The sequence below is a fragment of the Scyliorhinus torazame genome, chromosome 4, assembly GCF_047496885.1.
Source record: "Scyliorhinus torazame isolate Kashiwa2021f chromosome 4, sScyTor2.1, whole genome shotgun sequence".
Classification (NCBI taxonomy): Eukaryota; Metazoa; Chordata; class Chondrichthyes; order Carcharhiniformes; family Scyliorhinidae; genus Scyliorhinus; species Scyliorhinus torazame.
In genome coordinates this window covers 113,554,422-113,571,998 of record NC_092710.1, presented here as the reverse complement: position 1 = coordinate 113,571,998, position 17,577 = coordinate 113,554,422, and the positions used below count along the sequence as shown (strand labels likewise).

At 43.2% G+C, this 17,577-nt stretch overlaps 2 protein-coding genes across 6 annotated transcripts in view; one reads left to right on the top strand and one right to left on the bottom strand.

The window, feature by feature from the left end:
- ggps1 (geranylgeranyl diphosphate synthase 1) overlaps positions 1-16,475 on the bottom strand; it is a 110,548-nt gene extending 94,073 nt beyond the window's left edge. For 2 of the 4 annotated variants that reach the window (XM_072498506.1, XM_072498509.1), the window contains exon 1: positions 16,157-16,259. The gene's annotated coding sequence lies outside the window, so the exon portion shown is untranslated. Of the gene's footprint in view, positions 1-16,156 lie in introns of all 4 variants that reach the window. The other 2 variants (XM_072498505.1, XM_072498510.1) reach the window with 2 other exon arrangements.
- A 280-nt stretch (positions 16,476-16,755) lies between these two features.
- arid4b (AT-rich interaction domain 4B) overlaps positions 16,756-17,577 on the top strand; it is a 285,409-nt gene continuing 284,587 nt past the window's right edge. For both annotated transcript variants that reach the window (XM_072498497.1, XM_072498496.1), the window contains exon 1: positions 16,756-17,094. The gene's annotated coding sequence lies outside the window, so the exon portion shown is untranslated. The remainder of the gene's footprint in view (positions 17,095-17,577) is intronic.

The following is a 17,577-nucleotide window of genomic DNA, read 5'->3' as shown; positions in this document are numbered from 1 at the left end:
GGCGTTGCTGTATAGGCCACCATTAATTGCCCATCCCTAGCTGCCCCTGGTTAGGTGGTGAACAGTGGCCTTGAACCACTGCAGTCCTTGAGGTGTAGGTACATCTACTGTGCAATTAGGATGCTTCAGGTTTTTGACCCAGTGACCATAATGGAACGACGTTATATTTCTGTCAGGATAGGGAGTGACTTGTAGGGGAACCTCCAGGTGGTGGAGTTCCCAGGCATCTGCTGCTCTTGTCCTTTTAGATGGCAGTGGTCATGGGTTTGGAAGGTGCTGCCTAAGGAACTTTGTTGAGTTCCCACAATGCATCTTATAGATGGTACACATGGCTGCCACTGTTCGCCGTGGTGGAGGGATTGAATGTTTGTGGAAGGGGTAGCAATCAAGCTAGCTGCTTTGCCCTGAATGCGGTCAAGCTTCTTTAGTGTTGTTGGAGCTGCACTCATCCAGGCAAGTGGAGTACTCCATCACACTCCTGACTTGCATCGTGTAGATGATGGAGAGTTAGGAGGAGAGTTATTCACCATAGGATTCCTAGCCTTTGACTTGCTGTTGTAGCCGTAACATTTACATAGCTAGTCCAGTTTCTGGTCAATGGTAACCTCCAGGATGTTGATCATGGGAGACTCATGGTGCAGTGGTTAGCACTGCTGCCTCGCAGCACCGAGGACCTGGGTTTGATCCTGGCCCCTGGTTACTGTCCGTGTGGAGTTTGCATGTTCTCCCCATGTCTGTGTGGGTCTCACCCCCACAACCCTAGGTGGACTGGCCACGCTAAATTGCCCCTTAATTGGAAAAAATAATTGGGTACTCTAAATTTATTTTAAAAAATATATTGGGGGATTCAGCAATGCTCATGCAGTGAGAGTGACTGCCCTTGACATCAAGGCAGCATTTGACAGAGTGTGGCATCAAGGAGCCTTAGCTCCTTGGAGAGAACACCGCAACCCCCTCCCTGATTCCCATTGATTCCAGTTGCTAGGGCTCCTTGATGCCACACTGTCAAATGCTGCCTTGATGTCACATTGTCAAATGCAGCCTTGATGTCAAGGGCAGTCACTCTCACTTTACCTCTAACATTCACTTTTTCTGTTCATGCTTGAACCAAAATGGTCATGAGGTCAGGAGCGGAGCGACTCTGATGGAACCCAACCAGATCATCCGTGAGCAGGCTATTGTTGAGTAAGTGCCACATGAAAGCACTATTGATGAACCCTTCAATCACTTTACAGATGATTGGGAGTAGACATTTGGGCAGTGATTGGCAGAGTTTGATTTTTCCTGTTGTGTCCAGTATTAGGAATGCCTGGTCAGTTCTGAACAATGGCTAAGAGACTGAACCAGGACCATAACCTTTTTTAATGTTTTACAATGGTGCCAGAAGATAGATCATCACCCCTGGAAATAATCTAAGAAATAGGGCTTGGTTATTTTATAACCAAACTTTATTGAAAGAAAATACTTAAACTCTTAAAACTTGAACCCTAACAATAATTGTCCCATTGGGCAGACGCAGCATGGGTTCGTAAAGGGCAGGTCGTGCCTAACTAATTTAGTGGAATTTTTTTGAGGACATTAACAGTGCGGTAGATAACGGGGAGCAATGGATGTGATATATCTGGATTTCCAGAAAGCCTTTGACAAGGTGCCACACAAAAGGTTACTGCATAAGATAAAGATGCATGGCATTAAGGGGAAAGTAGTAGCATGGATAGAGGATTGGTTAATTAATAGAAAGCAAAGAGTGGGGATTAATGGGTGTTTCTCTGGTTGGCAATCAGTAGCTAGTGGTGTCCCTCAGGGATCAGTGTTGGGCCCACAACTGTTCACAATTTACATAGATGATTTGGAGTTGGAGACCAAGGGCAATGTGTCCAAGTTTGCAGACGACACTAAGATAAGTGGTAAAGCAAAAAGTTCAGAGGATACTGGAAGTCTGCAGAAGGATTTGGATAGGCTAAGTGAATGGGCTAAGGTCTGGCAGATGGAATACAATGTTGACAAATGGGAGATTATCCATTTTGGCAGGAATAACAGCAAAAGGGATTATTATTTAAATGATAAAATATTAAAACATGCTGCTGTGCAGAAAGACCTGGGTGTGCTAGTGCATGAGTCGCAAAAAGTTGGTTTACAGGTACAACAGGTGATTAAGAAGGCAAATGGAATGTTGTCCTTCATTGCTAGAGGGATGGAGTTTAAGACTAGGGAGGTTATGCTGCAACTGTGTAAGGTGTTAGTGAGGCCACACCTGGAGTATTGAATTTAGTTTTGGTCTCCTTACTTGAGAAAGGACTACTGGCACTGGAGGGTGTGCAGAGGAGATTCACTAGGTTAATCCCAGAGTTGAAGGGGTTGGATTACGAGGAGAGGTTGAGTAGACTGGGACTGTACTCGTTGGAATTTAGAAGGATGAGGGGGGACCTTATAGAAGCATATAAAGTTATGAAGGGAATAGATAGGATAGATGCAGGCAGGTTGTTTCCACTGGCGGGTGAAAGCAGAACTAGGGGGCATAGCCTCAAAATAAGGGGAAGTAGATTTAGGACTAAGTTTAGGAGGAACTTCTTCACCCAAAGGGTTGTGAATCTATGGAATTCCTTGCCCAGTGAAGCAGTTGAGGCTCCTTCATTAAATGTTTTTAAGATAAAGATAGATAGTTTTTTGAAGAATAAAGGGATTAAGGGTTATGGTGTTCGGGCCGGAAAGTGGAGCTGAGTCCACAAAAGATCAGCCATGATCTCATTGAATGGTGGAGCAGGCTCGAGGGGCCAGATGGCCTACTCCTGCTCCTCGTTCTTATAATAGATTACATGCAGTTTCTTAACCTTAACACACTAGCCCCCATGAAGCGCTACTGTAACAGAATATGGAGCTCTCATGCCACTTTTCTCTACACCCTAGCTATGACTGAAACATTACATTCTGCAGTCTCTCCTTCCTTCCCTATATACGATGTGCGTTTTCTGTATAGCATGCAAGAAACACCACTTTTCACATTTCATATGTGACAATAAGAAATCAAATCAAAAACTTCCACCGGCAGACAAAGGCAATAATTGAATTTATGAAGCAAATTTTTCTTCTGGTAGCGACATTCGTTCCGAACCCTTTTTCCAAAGCCTGCCTTGGTGCCACCTTTCATGATCTCCTCAAGTCGATTTCCAAGGCCTTCTGCTCTTAACTGTTCAAAACAGCATTCCATCTCGCTCTCCAAGTTCCACCAGCCCCTCAAAGGTTTTCTGCTGGGGTTTCCAGGCTTGAACCATTAACATTATTTTGGCTGTCGGGTTGCGCTCTCCTATTTATACAAAAGAACAGCTATGCTAGTGATATGTAACTAACCTCCCATTGACGGGCAGAGAGGCCATCAGACTCTGTAATGGGCTCATCGCTGGTCAGACAGGAGAGTCCCGAAGAACACTGATTCTGAGGCATCCTGTATGTTCCCACTAACAATTTTAGTCTGATTGGGACAATGTAACCCAGCCAGGTGTGGACGTATCCCTCTGACTCTGTGCTAGCAGGTTTCTTTCCCCCTCAGTCTGTTTAACCCCTAAATTGCCTGCTACATTGGGGTCTCATTTCGGGACATTATTCCCTAATATCGCCCTTGCATGACAATGGGACATTGCTGGACAATTTTCCACATTCTCGGGTATTGCAACTGTATTGGAACAGCCTGGTTAAGGACGCAGCAATGTCTGGAGCACGTCTTCAGGACTATTGCCAAAATGTTGTCAGGACCCATACATAGGCTTTTGCAGTATTCAGTGCCTTCAGCCATTTATTGATACCACATGGAGTGAATTGAATTGGCTGAAGATGAAGATTACTCAACCTCTCGGCACCTCTAGCTGAAGACTTTTGCGAATGCTTCAACCTCATATTTTGCACTGATGCGCTGGGCTCCTCTATCATTGAGAATGGTGATATTTGTGAAGCCTCCTCCTCCTCCAGTGAATTGTTTAATTGTCCATCACCATTCACAGTTGGATGTGACAGAGCCGTTAGTTGGGTCATTAGCTCTAATACTTGCTACTTATTCTATTCGGAAGTACTTCTATGTTGTAGCTTCACCAGGTTAACACCTCATTTTAGGTATGCCTGCTGCTGCTCCTCGCACTCATCATTGAACCCCTGGCTAGGTGTTAATGGTAGAGTGGGGGATATGTCAGGCCATGAAGTTGCGATATAGGAGTACAATTCTGCTGATGATGATTCTCAGCACCTCATGGATGCCCAGTTGCTAGATGTGTTTGAAGCCCATAAAATATGATTCACATGGAGAAACAAAGCCATTGGGCTGAATGGACAGTTTCTAAAATCTATCTAATTAATGTGTAAATTCTATATAATTCAATCTTTTTAGTGCATCAGAATTGTTGATTGAGGAGAAAGATTTCCGATCTTTGTTGATTCCTAAATGACACCAGTGTGCAAAGCAGATAACTCTCGGTGTCATGGGTTGCTGTGGAGGAAAGAACATTGGCCGCACCAGCAACTTTTGACTGCTATCTCTCTCTGTAGCAGGTGATCTTCCCATTCCCTGCACTATTTGCAACTTGTAACCAGTACACCAGACACAATTTGTTTTTGAGAACAGGATTTTGACTATATATTCAACATATTTTGAGTAGTGCAGCCCAACAATACAATCAAAAGTAAACAAAAAGGGAATAAAAACCTACCTTTGGACTTGAAAGACCCGCATTTATATAGTGCCTACTGTGACCAGCTGTCTCAAAGCAGTTCACAGTCAGTGAAATGCAGTGTATAGAAATACAAGTTGTTGTCGTGGGTCTTCTGACATCATGAGCTAGGAGCTTTGAACCGCCCTGTGACACATGTCCAATTCCATACTCAGGATTGAGTGTCAGTACTGCACCATGAATTTCAATTCATTGCACACCCATGACACAAGGCCAGCATTATGTGCATTTCAAACGTATGAGCAATGCACACGCCGCTGCTGCTACACAGTAACCAGATGTAGTTTGAAAACTCTCCAAAGTAACCCGTTATTTTTGCTGTATGTACAGTGCTTATGCTGCATTTCATTGACCGTAAAATGCAGGTCTTGCAAGTCCAAATATAAATTTGACATTTTATTTGCTCCCTTTTTATTTTATTGTTGGGCTGCACTATTGAAAATATTTTTGACGGAGATAGGCGTACTCCTACATTTACATAGCACCTCTCATGGCAAAACATTCCAGGACACTTCAGATTAGTATGAACCAAACAAAATTTGACTAAGCCTCATCAAGATATCAGGATAGGTTTTAAAGGTGTGTTTCAAAGAAGCAGAGAGTTGGGAGAATCTAGGAGGTTTAGGAAAGGAATCGAGTGTAAGAGCCCAAAGCAACTAAAGGCACATCCACCAGCGGTAGAAAGATTAAAGGAGGCCAGAGTTCAAGAGGCGCAGTGATCTCAGAGTGATGCAAGGCTGGAGTAGGAGATTTTAAAATTGAGACAATGTAGGCCGAAAGCACAAAAGTGATGTGGCGAACAAGACATGAAGCAAGTTAGGACACAGGCATCAGGGTTTTGGATGAGCACATGGTTACTGAGGGCAGAATGCAGAAGGCCAACAGTACATAGCATTGGCTGATAGTTTGAACAGAAAAGGGCACGCACGGCACGGCAGACAGATGCGCGGCACGGTAGCACAGTGGTTAGCAGTGTTGCTTCACAGCTCGAGCGTCCCAGGTTCGATTCCCGGCTTGGGTCACAGTCTGTGCGGAGTCTGCACATTCTCCCCGTGTCTGCGTGGGTTTCCTCCGGGTGCTCCTGTTTCCTTCCACAGTCCAAAGATGTGCAGGGTAGGTGGATTGGCCATACTAAATTGCCCTTTAGTGTCCAAAAAAGGTTGGTGGAGTTACTGGGTTGTGGGGATAGGGTGCAGGTGTGTACTAAGAGCTTTTCCCAAGGGCCTGTGCAGACTCGATGGGCTGAATGACCTCCTTCTGCACTGTAAATTCTATGATGAGCCAAGTAAAGTCCAAAGACGGGCATCGTTATGGAGGAGGAAAGAGGCGGTTTTGTTGGTAGAAGCGATGTGTGGTTGGAAGTTGAGCTCAATGTTAAATAGGATGTCATGTTCAATTAGATGTTCTGACCAAACCACTTTTGCATTCCAATTTTACCCATGCTACTGGTGCCCAGGAGGGGAATTGAAGTAACCCAAAATTTGAAACCTAGTTTAAATGTGTTAACTGAAATGGTGATCCTTCCTGTGTAGGCGACACTGAACTTTCCGAGCTCTAGAAGTGAAGATGAGGATACAAAATTATTTGCAGGTCTCGGTGAATGCACGTGTGTTTGCGTGAGTCAAAGTTTTGTGAAGGAGAGGACCAATGTACAGCAATGCAATGCTTTGCTTCACTGAGCATAAATGATGGTCATCCAGTTTATCAAAAAGTTTGCTTCTAGGTGCCCAGGAGAGGGATTTCAGACTCTGACTCATTACTACAGAGCTTTCCCGCACTAAATAGCCTTGCGATTGGTCAGATGTGAAAGTGACTAAAGAATGCAGTTCACAGTTGAAAATACTTTTTTAGTTTTCCTATCCATCCAATACAGAACTCACTAGCATGCAGACGCCCAATTGGGCAATGAAGCTTTTATCCTCAAAACTATGCTAACAGCAGTAGGCACACTGTAAACTAGCTATTTGTATGCATTGCGGTTTTTGAGAGGTACATCATCCACCTGTGTTAGATATAATACAAGGGATCGGAATGAAATGTATTGGTTCTACACAGACAGAGCTCCATTATGGATCATATTGATAATACGGAGGTTGTAGTTGCGACCAATTAAAATAAAAATGCCCAATTGAAAAGTGTGCCATGGATCAGCTTCTAGTGGCCTTGACTCACCCTCTTTCTGTCGCCTCCTAAAAATCAGCTGTGTTTTTCACTGACAGCAGCACTTATAGGTGTCCTACATGCACTGCTGGAACACTATTCCCAATCCCACCCCCCCTCCCAAAAAACACTGCTTTACAACCTCATTCTTTGTCCTTAAGAAGCTCCAACAAAAAGGAGATTGTTTTTGATTAAATCCAAAATCTTCCACTCCCAACCGTTGGAATACAATTTCTAACCCCACCCACCCTTCCCAAAATAACCCAATGTTTTACAACCTCACTCCTTGCCCTTAAAAGGCTCCAACAAAAAACATCAATTGTTTTTGATTAATCCAAAAGCTTACTCCCGTTCGATCCACCGTCTAAACAAAATGGCGTGGGATATTTTATCACATTGTGCTATTTTTTTAGATTTAGTTTGCAAATTTGTGCCGCACACCGAAAATCAGTGGGATATAAATGAACATTTGTTTTGAAGTTGCTCATTTCACACTCATTGCAAAGTAGGTAAATACACAGGTGACACTGGTCAAGGGAACTTGCATTTATACAGGATATTCTGCATCCGCAGGATCTCTCAAGGATGTTAGTGAATGGACTACTTTATAAGTTATATAATTTTACGCAAACAAAAAAAAAATTGTGCACAGTAAACTCCTACAAATAGAAAATGAATAAGCAGTTTTGGAAACGCTGGAGAAAAATGTCAGCAAGGACACAACGAAATCTCCCTACTCTTTTATATTATTCTGGGATGGTCTCACTCAGCTGAGTGCCAGACTAGATTACAAGTTTCAAGTCGATATTGGGTGTGAACATTGATCTGGTTAATGATATGAAGCAAAGTGTAGGAATAATAGGGTACTTTCAAATAAGCAGGCTGCACGGATTAACAGAGGTCTCAACTATTTAAAATCTATATTAATGACAGACTAAACACAGAGTAATATATCCAGCTTTGCTGGCGATACAAAGCTGGTTGATAGTGTAAGCTGTGAGGAGGCCACAAAAAGATACAAGACAGGTTACACAAGCAGGCAATAAGATGTCAGATGAAGTAGAAGGTGTGCAAGTATGAGCTTAAGCATTTTGGTAGAGAAGCAGAATATTTTCCAAAGCTGTGAAACTCACAAATGTTGATGTTCACAGGGACTTGGATGGAGTCGTACAAGGAACAAAAGTTAGAAAGGCAAACAACATGTTTGCATTTGTTGCAATGGGACTAGAGTACAAGAATAATTAGTCTTGCTCCAACTGTGCAAGACATTAGTGAGACGACAGCTGGACGACTGCACAAGTTTGGTCTCCATATCCAAGTAAGTATACAACTGCCTTGAAAACAGTGCGGCAAAGGTTCACTAGATTGGTTCCTCAGATGAGAAGGTTGTTTATGAAGAGAGGCTGAGTAAATTGTACCCGAATTCCAGAGAGAAAGAATAACGAGGTGATCTCATTTAAACTTTTTTCTTCTATAAATTAAGAGTACTCAATTTTTTTTTTCCAGTTAAGGGCAATTTAGTGTGGCCAATCCACCTGACCTGCACATCTTTGGGTTGTGGGGGTGAAACCCATGCAAACACGGGGAGAATGTGCCAACTCCACAGACAGTGACCAGGGGCCAGGTTTGAACCCAAGTCCTCAGCACCATAGCAGCTGTGCTAACCACTGCACCACCGTGCCGCCCCTATCTCACTGAAACATGCAACATTCTTCAAGGGTGTGACAGGGGGCAGAGAGGTTATTCCCCTGATTGGGGAATCCAGAACACAGGAACATGGCCTCAGGATAAGGGGCTGATCATTCGGGATTGAATTGAGGGGAAAGTTCTCCACACGAACCTTATGAATCTTTGGAACTCTCAACTCCAGTTTATGATTGTTTCATCATTGAATGTATTCAAGGCTGACACAGAATTTTGAGAAGCAAGGGATGTGGAAAGCAGGCAAGAAAGCGAGGCCAAAGATCAGCCATGGTCATACAGAATGACATAACAGGCTCAAGGTGCCATATTGTCATCTCCTGCTCCTATTTAATATACTGTTATGTACGCACAACCTGACTTCAAACATGAATGCTGCCCATCATGAATTTAAGAGGAGAAAGCAAGATCGCTTTAAACAGAGTTCACGCTTGGGTTCATGGTGGTTAAAAAGAATCCACATGGACAAATGCAAAGTGTTGCTTCCCGGAGCCAGTGGGTACATCTACTACACCAGTGAGGCTGAACTTGCCAATGAGGAGATTAAAAACAGACAAAAGCATTTATTTGTTCACTCACCACATCCAAATAGTCAGCAATGTGATGCTACATTTTACTGGAAGATTTAATGTTCAAACACCCAAATGTCACACTGAAGGCAGTATCCAAACTCAGGCACAACTTACACTTCGGTTTCATTACAAGGATATGAGCCAGACGAGAGAATCAGTGCTGTGGAGAAACATTATGCCAATCGCCAATAAAGGAGGAAAGACTTGAAACACCAAGGCTGAAGATATCCAAATTTAGCTGTCTTAGACAGAAACTCCAATATAAAATGCTACAATGGAAGAAAGAAAATCAACTCTTATTACACAGAAATGGGACAATAGCATCAGATTTAGAGTTAAAGGTCAAGGCTAGGGTAATTCCACAAAGTGTTTATGTGGAGTCTGATCAATACCAAAAATTGACTAATTAGAGATCAAATGAGTGGAAGGGCATCACTCATTTGGTGACCTTGCAAAATCTAAAGTTTTGGAAAAAAGCAAAAAGCTGATTTAAGCTGCCAAAAGAGTAATGATGTGCCTTTACAGAATAAAGCATAGTTGCAAGAGCAAATTAAATACAATAAATTCAATTGTGTAATTGTTAAAGCTCGGCCACAGGAAGTAGTTGAGCAAGACACCGATGCATCTTTTAAAGCACGAGCAGCATGGTGAGCCAAGGGGAAATAGAAGAGCTGTGATTAATTTTAGATTGATTGAGCAAATAGTCCACATATACACAACAGACTGAACACCTGCTATCTCAATGATTCGAAACACAGTGTAAGGGATAACCCTGTAGAACATGTGCAAGAAAATTGTCTAGCAACATTGAACAAATAATGGCAGCCTTTGAGAGGAGACTGGTGAGAAACAAGTGGGGGCAAGAAAGAGTTGCTTTAAAAGCATACACGTTGCAACAAATATTGCCAATGAGACGAGCAGCAGTTCGACTTCTCTTTCACGTTTGTCTCAATTCCCTTTCACAATACCTCGGGAGCTCGCCTCCCTCATGATTCTGCATATTTACCTAACAAACAGCATGGATGGTCCTAGATTGTTGCTTAGGCTACACTGAGTTTGTGTCAACCAGGACAGTGGTACGCATTGCAATTAGCTTCACATCGCCAGGTGCAGGAAGATGTAGGACAAAAAAGCAAGGTGGGGTTTCTGTTGGAAGTGCAGATGAAGGAATTGGATCCAGCTGTCAACCATAATCCCACCTTGAAGTCCTGTGGCTAAAGGTCACCGGAAAAACAGGTACCTGGATGAAGATACTTGCCACCATCAGGTCCAACACTAGAGATCAAACGCAAGACATTTACTACTAAAACCAATAAGCACCGAGAGAAGAACTTATTTATCTAAAGAATAATTAGAATGTGCAAGTTAAGAGATTCATTTAGGGAGAAGCAAAGTAAGAGAATGGTTATGAGCAGTAACAAAAATAGAACAGTCCAGGTGGGCCAAATGGCCTCTGCTGCAAATCATTCTTAATTTGTAATAGAAGAGATGTCTTATTGTAGCCACCTAAATTTACCAACTCCCGATTAAAAATGGCGAACGGCAAAGGCTGATGGAAAAGTCAGCCAACATAGACAGAAATCAGCAGGTGCAGGTTTGCTGTGTATTTAACTCTGCAAAGGTCAGACAACATCGATACCAGCGACCAACAATGTAGCAGCCATCTACATACTGATGAGCAATCCCCGGGAACAATAAGTAACATTTTGGACACACAAAGCAAAGCCAGACTCCCTGGTGCCAGCAGGAGCCAACACAAAGGAGGTGAACGAGCACCTCAAGACCGCCCATCGATCAGGGAACCACTCCAGTATTGGAGAAATCGAACCAAGCGATTGGGACAAAGTCCAATCACTTGGGACCAGGTACAGGGTCCTCCCCGAAAGGCGGGAAGCCCCTGGGGACTATAAGAGTTAAGCCCCAAGTTCAAATCGCTCTCTTCAGCTCTCCCTTCGTCCTGCCCGGGTCACCCAGTAACACGAACCAACATTGACCGTGACCGGTGCAGTGACCACCGGCAGAAGTAAGTCTTAATTCAACGCTCGCTACGAGATAGGCACTCCTAGCCACCAATCCGTACCAACTTCGAATCCCGTAGACTCAGAACCTGAACGAAAGGCCATTTGTTCCCCTGACCTGGTGGGCCAGTCCAAAGTTAAGTAAAGGCCTGTTAGTTGTAGAAGTAGCTTAGACGTAGAATTTGTGCATGAGTAGTGATTACTGTGTATAATAAATGTGCTTTGATTTGAATCTTACTAATTGGTGTATTGGGTTATTGATCATTACTCGGACTTGAACCTCGTGGCGGTATCAAAGATACCGGGCGATTCGAGAGCAAAGGTAATAAAACAGAGCAATTGAACGAAGGAGAGAGTTAGCAACATTATTCCCCAAGGAGGGCAACTGGAGGGTTTTGGAGCTAGGGGTCAGGAAGGGGACAGAAATTTAGCAAAAAATGAATTTCAGTCTCAAGTGCAGCAACACTGATCGGTCACAGAGGTTTTTTTTCAATACCTGGGGAAGAGCGAGAGCATCTGGAGTTTGTACTTTGTGACTGCTGTTGATGCTACTCACAATCAGCTGGCATAGTAAAGTGCAGACAGCAACTAAATTCACATTACACGGCGCTGAACCAAAATGTTAACCCTGGATTGTTCTAGCTCTGGAACACAGACTCAGGAATACTAATGAAGAGTCAACTACACTTCTGCTATAATGGATGTCACCCAATTCAAGCCTGTAGATCACAAGAATTAGTCTCTTTCAAGTTGTCCCTTTCCATTCACTCAGCTTCCAGCAACATATTCTATAATATACATGTAGTTATAATGCTTTCTTTTATACAAGCCCTAGAAGCATTACTAGCATATGTAATACCAATGGCAATATGCACAGTATTTTCCTTTTATACCTAATGTCAGTTTTCTTTCTGCCTGAAATCCACTATTTAAACCAAAATGTTTAATGCCTGTAAATTCATACCAACTAGATGACACAATGCAAGAAAACACAAGTGCGCTGCTCGGAAACATTAGACTATTCTTTTGTCAGTATTATGTAGATCGTCTGAAAGAAAGATGGCACTTCCCACTGCTGGCTAGCTTTCGGAATGGAATTACCAATTGTATAGCCCAAACATGAAAAAGGTGTTTTATGCCTCATGAGGCATGAGATTGCACCCATCAACACTACAAATTTCTGAATCACACACACAACACCAGAGGCTGAATGTCTGGAGCTGATTTGATCTCATCACAAACTAGCTAGTAGACTGATCCGCAGAGTCAAATTCTATTTATAAAATACTTAGAAGTACAAAAAAATTGACACTGAGCCACATAAGCATACATGAGGCCAGTAGAACAAAAGCTTGGTCATAGTAATGTTTAAGGACAGAAAGACAATTAGAAAGGTGTAAGGAGAGAATACCAAAAAGTCCCATGACAGTTGAAGGCAAGACCACCTAAGGTTAAGCAATTTAGCATTGGGATATACAAGAGGCTAGAATTCGAAGAGCACAGAAAATTTTAAAATGTGTGGGGCTGAGGGGGTTATAGTGATCAAGTAGTAACAAAGCCATAGAGCAATATGAAAACAAGGGATGAGAATTTTGAAATCAAGACTGCGAGAACCAATAAAGGTCAGCGAGCAGGATATAATAAGAGTCTAATGTTTCCGAGCAGCGTGCTTGTGTTTTCTTGCATTGTGTCATCTAGTTGGTATGAATTTACAGGCATTAATAAGTCCTGGGCAAAATTATCTCCATTTTGAGAGAGGTAGAGCTAAGGAGGCTGACAGGGATGTATACAAATAGTCAAGTTGGATGGGGTTTTGAGGAGATGAGCAAAGCAGGTGATGCTCCAGGAGGCAGAAATAGTGATTGACTAACCTGCAACTAACTTGATTATTCACACAACAGCACAATTAATTTGTGTAGATATTATAAGTGACATGCCTAGTGAGCAGCACCACTGGAGACTCGATTCTAAAAAAAAATAAAAAAAATGAGGTTTATAGAATGAAATTCGAACTGAAAGGTGTTCTTCTAATTATACTTTATGTAAGGTATGTGGGAAAGTACAAAGATTTTCTGCTGAACAGGAAATGTTGCTGTTCACATTAGATGTGTGTGGATGTCTCATACCTAAGCATGTAGCAAAGACATCACAAACAAATCTTGGAAACAGCAGAAATTGTGATTAGTATGATGAATGTAGAAATTGATATATTATATTTCATATTTGTGGCAGTAATGTTATTAAAAACACTGGTTCAAAATACATACAGCAGTGTGTCTATTAAAGGTATAATTAAAGTGTTTAAAAGGGGAGGTAATGATTGATTCCAATCACTTAGCTGGTTAGAGAAAAAGAACTAAAGAAACTGAGTTTTAATTGCTCGAGATTCCCTGGAGTGTAAATAATTTATGAGGGAGTGGTGTTCAGTCCCCGCTAAGCAGGCCATGGAACTTAATGGATACAAATTATGTAATTAATGGGAGGAGCCAGGTCTGTCAGTTGTTTTGCGGTGTGTTATAGGATTTTATGTTGAACAGCAGTTTTGCAAAACGAGTTTAGCAGAGATGTACTGGATCTGCTCATCAAAGGAGCCCTCTCCATAAAACCTGTTTTGTTAACTTTATCTGCAAGTGATATTTGAACCGTATTGGGTAGCTTAACTGGAATTAGTGGCATGTGCAGATAGTAAGTACAAGTTTTGTTCTTTTTATGCAAGAACTGTTTAACTGATAATTGTAAAACTATTTATTTGGTGTTAATATGGTTAATCCTGTGTTAATTCTAGATATCTATTGGTCATAGTCATCACTCTTGGGTAGGTATCCTTCCTCAATTTTACCAATTAAAAAAAGTTGTTGGGTGCTCTCGTCCAGTGTTATAACAAAAGCTGGAGTCTAGTCCGGTATCTTTAAAAAATATACTTGCAGCTTGTGTCTAATGTCAAGTATGCCATGCAAAATCATAGCAAGATTTGAAAACAGAAAACTCCAGCATAAGATGAGCGGAGAGCCTTCCGTGAACTTGAGGAGAGCAAATTCAGCTTCACTTTGCCACCTTTACAAATAAATCTTGGCTGCTTTGTACTCAGACCCAAATTATAAGAATGGAAATACATTGGTTAAGCAAATCAAGCTTGCTCGGACAGAATAATTTTAATCCTGTTAGGAAAATATTAGCTCCATGCAGACGGTAGTAACCTGCTGTACAAGGTAAAGAATAATCTGAAGGTGTACTGTTTGTTTGCTTAAAGTAATCTACCATTCTATGGAAAACAATAACAGGCTAGCCATTATTTTAGATCTATAACTTCCAGTAAGGGAGTCTCTGAGCTTTTCTTTTACAATTACTGAGAACTTTGGAGAAGTTTCATTAGAAGCACTATAATGTCATATTGAGCAGTGTTATGCCCAAGAAAGCATCTTGCCAGAAAGTGACATGGTCAATGACAAAATGGTTTTCCAGAGGATTTGAATTTACAGTCCCTGCTATCTGTAATAATTCGGGGCTATACACAAAGTAAATAACTTAGCTGTTAGAAGAGACCAGGCACAAGAGTTTTTCTCCAATAATAAAACTGAAGTTTCTACAAAAATCTTAACAAGTCTACATAACAAAAAGACCACAATCAACGAACAATCCATTCTGGTTAGCTGTAGATGTGACATCAATAACTAAATCCAAATGGCAAGTCTGTTAATTTCCTCACACTTCAAATATTTCATCATTGGTTTAAAGAAATCTTTCATATTTTACATACTTCTTCATCTGGTCACCAATGGTAAGGTCAACTGAAAACATGGCACATCATCATCATCATTTCCATTAAACAGCAGATCCATCCCCACTGTTGAACCGAGCAGAAAGTCAATAGCAGTTCCTCAACACATGAAGGAAAACTACTTGGTCTGCCATGAGAGAAGAGCAAATTTGCTAAAGGCAAACATTGCAAAACAACCATAAAAACTTACCTTTCCTAAAGTTACAAAGACAATGATGACCCTACAAAGCAGTACCCTAAACTGGTCTTGATCTCAAGAGTTAAATGAAATACATACTATAAACGGATGAGAAACAATACTCAGTTTTTCAAAGTGTTTTGCAGGCTCCTCATTTTACTGTAAACATCTGGAGAGATACATTGGAAATGTGAACCACAACATACAGCAAAAGCACAAAAATAGTAGGTAATGCAAAGATTGTGTGCGTTTATCAGAGGGAGAAGCCCCTTCCACTATTCATTGTATTTTCCCTTCCAACAAAAGAAAGCTTAATCCACACAGATAATCTGCCAAGTTTATACATTTTAAACAAAAGATGCTTCTAAACTGGTAAATATACAAAGGGTGGGCTTTGACCAGAACCAATCTTTTTCAGGCATTGGTCAGCTTAGTGCATGTTCTTCTATTAAAAGGTTCAGGCATCTTTCAACGAAAGAAAACACATACAAAAAAGTAAAATCAAAATACATTTTTTAAAAAGTTAATAGAACAAATCTGTTTAGAACAAGTCTCACTACCCAATTTGAAAAGGAGTAGATGGCACAGAAGGCGCATGTTCGACTTGGTTAGGCCATGGGTTCAAACCATCTTCCAGGACCAATAATCTAGACTGTCCTCTGCCACTGTCGTACTGCATCTAAGAGAGTTGAGTTTTGGATGAGGCATTAAACACAGACCTTGTCTAATCTTGCAGAGGTCTAGGATACAATGGAATTGCTATAAAGGAGAGTCCTGCCCCATCCCAAGAACCTGACCAACATTTACCCCTCAGACAAAAGCACGCATCTGGCAACAGCCACATTGTTGTTTGTGGAGTCTTGCTGTGCACAAATTAATTGAGTGACTCCTGCACAATTCGTGACTACAATTCGAAACAAAACTTACAGTAACTACAATTCGAAAAACTTAATTGGGTATGAAGCGCTTTGGGACATGCCAAAGTTATAAAAGGCACTACACAAATGCACCTTCCCCTCTCCCCATGAACTTACTGTGAAGTGGCGATGACGCAGCAATTAAAAAAAACCGATGGCACCGACTACATCCGGGTCGCCCCGCTCCCCACTTCCGCCTTCTCGAATTTTTTTTTTCCTTTCGATTTATTTCGCCGTCGCGAAAATAAAACGAAAAAAGCGCCCGGTCCGATTCTGCCGAAAGCTCGCCTGACAAGTTAAACGAGCGGCCACGGGCAAACTCTCGCTTCCCGCTATCCGGCGCGAGCCGCGGACTCGCCCCCCAGACGATTTCCCCCCTCCTTTAGTTCGTCGAAAAATACGCCATCCTAATAGCTGTGCGCCTGCGCAGTAATCTCTTTTAAAGATGACCGCCCTGAACAGTGCGCATGCGGTGGGGGGGTTTCTTTTCGACCTCCCCCTCGCCACCAGAGCAAGAATGGGCGTCGCCGGGCATTGTAGTTCCTGGCGCGGCCGAGCAGAGTGAAAGCGACCGGGGTTGGGGACTACGTCTCCCGGCGGCCGCTGCGCGCCGCCTCCTCCCCCGCCCCCCTCCTCCGGAGCGGCGGGGAGGGCCAATGGTGGCGCTGGTGCTGCGGTTGCCGTGTGACGGCGGGCCAATGGGAAGGGTTGTTTGTTGCTGAGTGGGGTCGAGTGTTGTATGTGTGTGAGGAGTGTGTGTTTTTTCCTCTCGTTCTCTCCGCTCCCTGTTGCTCCCTCTGGCTGGCGGCCGGCGATTGAAAGGCGGACTTGCGTGCCCTTGTCAGTCGGAGCAGTGTGTGTGAGCTGGGTTTCGGGGGCGGTTATTTAAGGCTGTGGTTGATTCCGCCGACCCCCCCCCCCTACCCCTCCTCCTCCTCGGCCGTCGATCGCTGTTCGGATGCCCAAGTCAAGCCGGGGCGGACATCGGGCGGGCGGCCCCGGCTTGTGAGGCTCACTCGGTTGGCATCGCTCGTTCCTCTCGCAACGTTCACACAGTGAGTGCGGAGCGGCGGTGGGGAGGGAGGAGGAACAAGTGCTGTTGTGTTGGAACAATGCGGGTGTCGGATGGAGCCCCCACTTTAACCCCCCCCTCCCCTCCCCTCGGTCGGTGGGGGGATTTGAACCGTCGGCACCGATGCGATCGGTGTGTAACTTTGGCTGTGTGGCTGAAATGGCGTCATTGACACCAGTGGAGAGATGTTTGTGGTGGAGAGAGAGGAGGGGGTGGGTGGAGGAGGAGGAGGAGGAGGGGGGGGGGGGACGCAGCAGTCCCATCGCCCTGAGCCGCACGTTACACCCCCCCCCCCCCCCCCCGTCCTGATCGGGGCTGGTCGCAATCTATCCGCCATTCATTTCCCTTTCCCTTCAGCCGGTTATTAAGTGTGTGTGTGTCTGTGCAAGTCTGGCATTTGCATGTTAAAGGCCAGGAGAAACCGTAATCGCCCACTTACAAAAGCGGATTCCGTGTTGGCATTGCC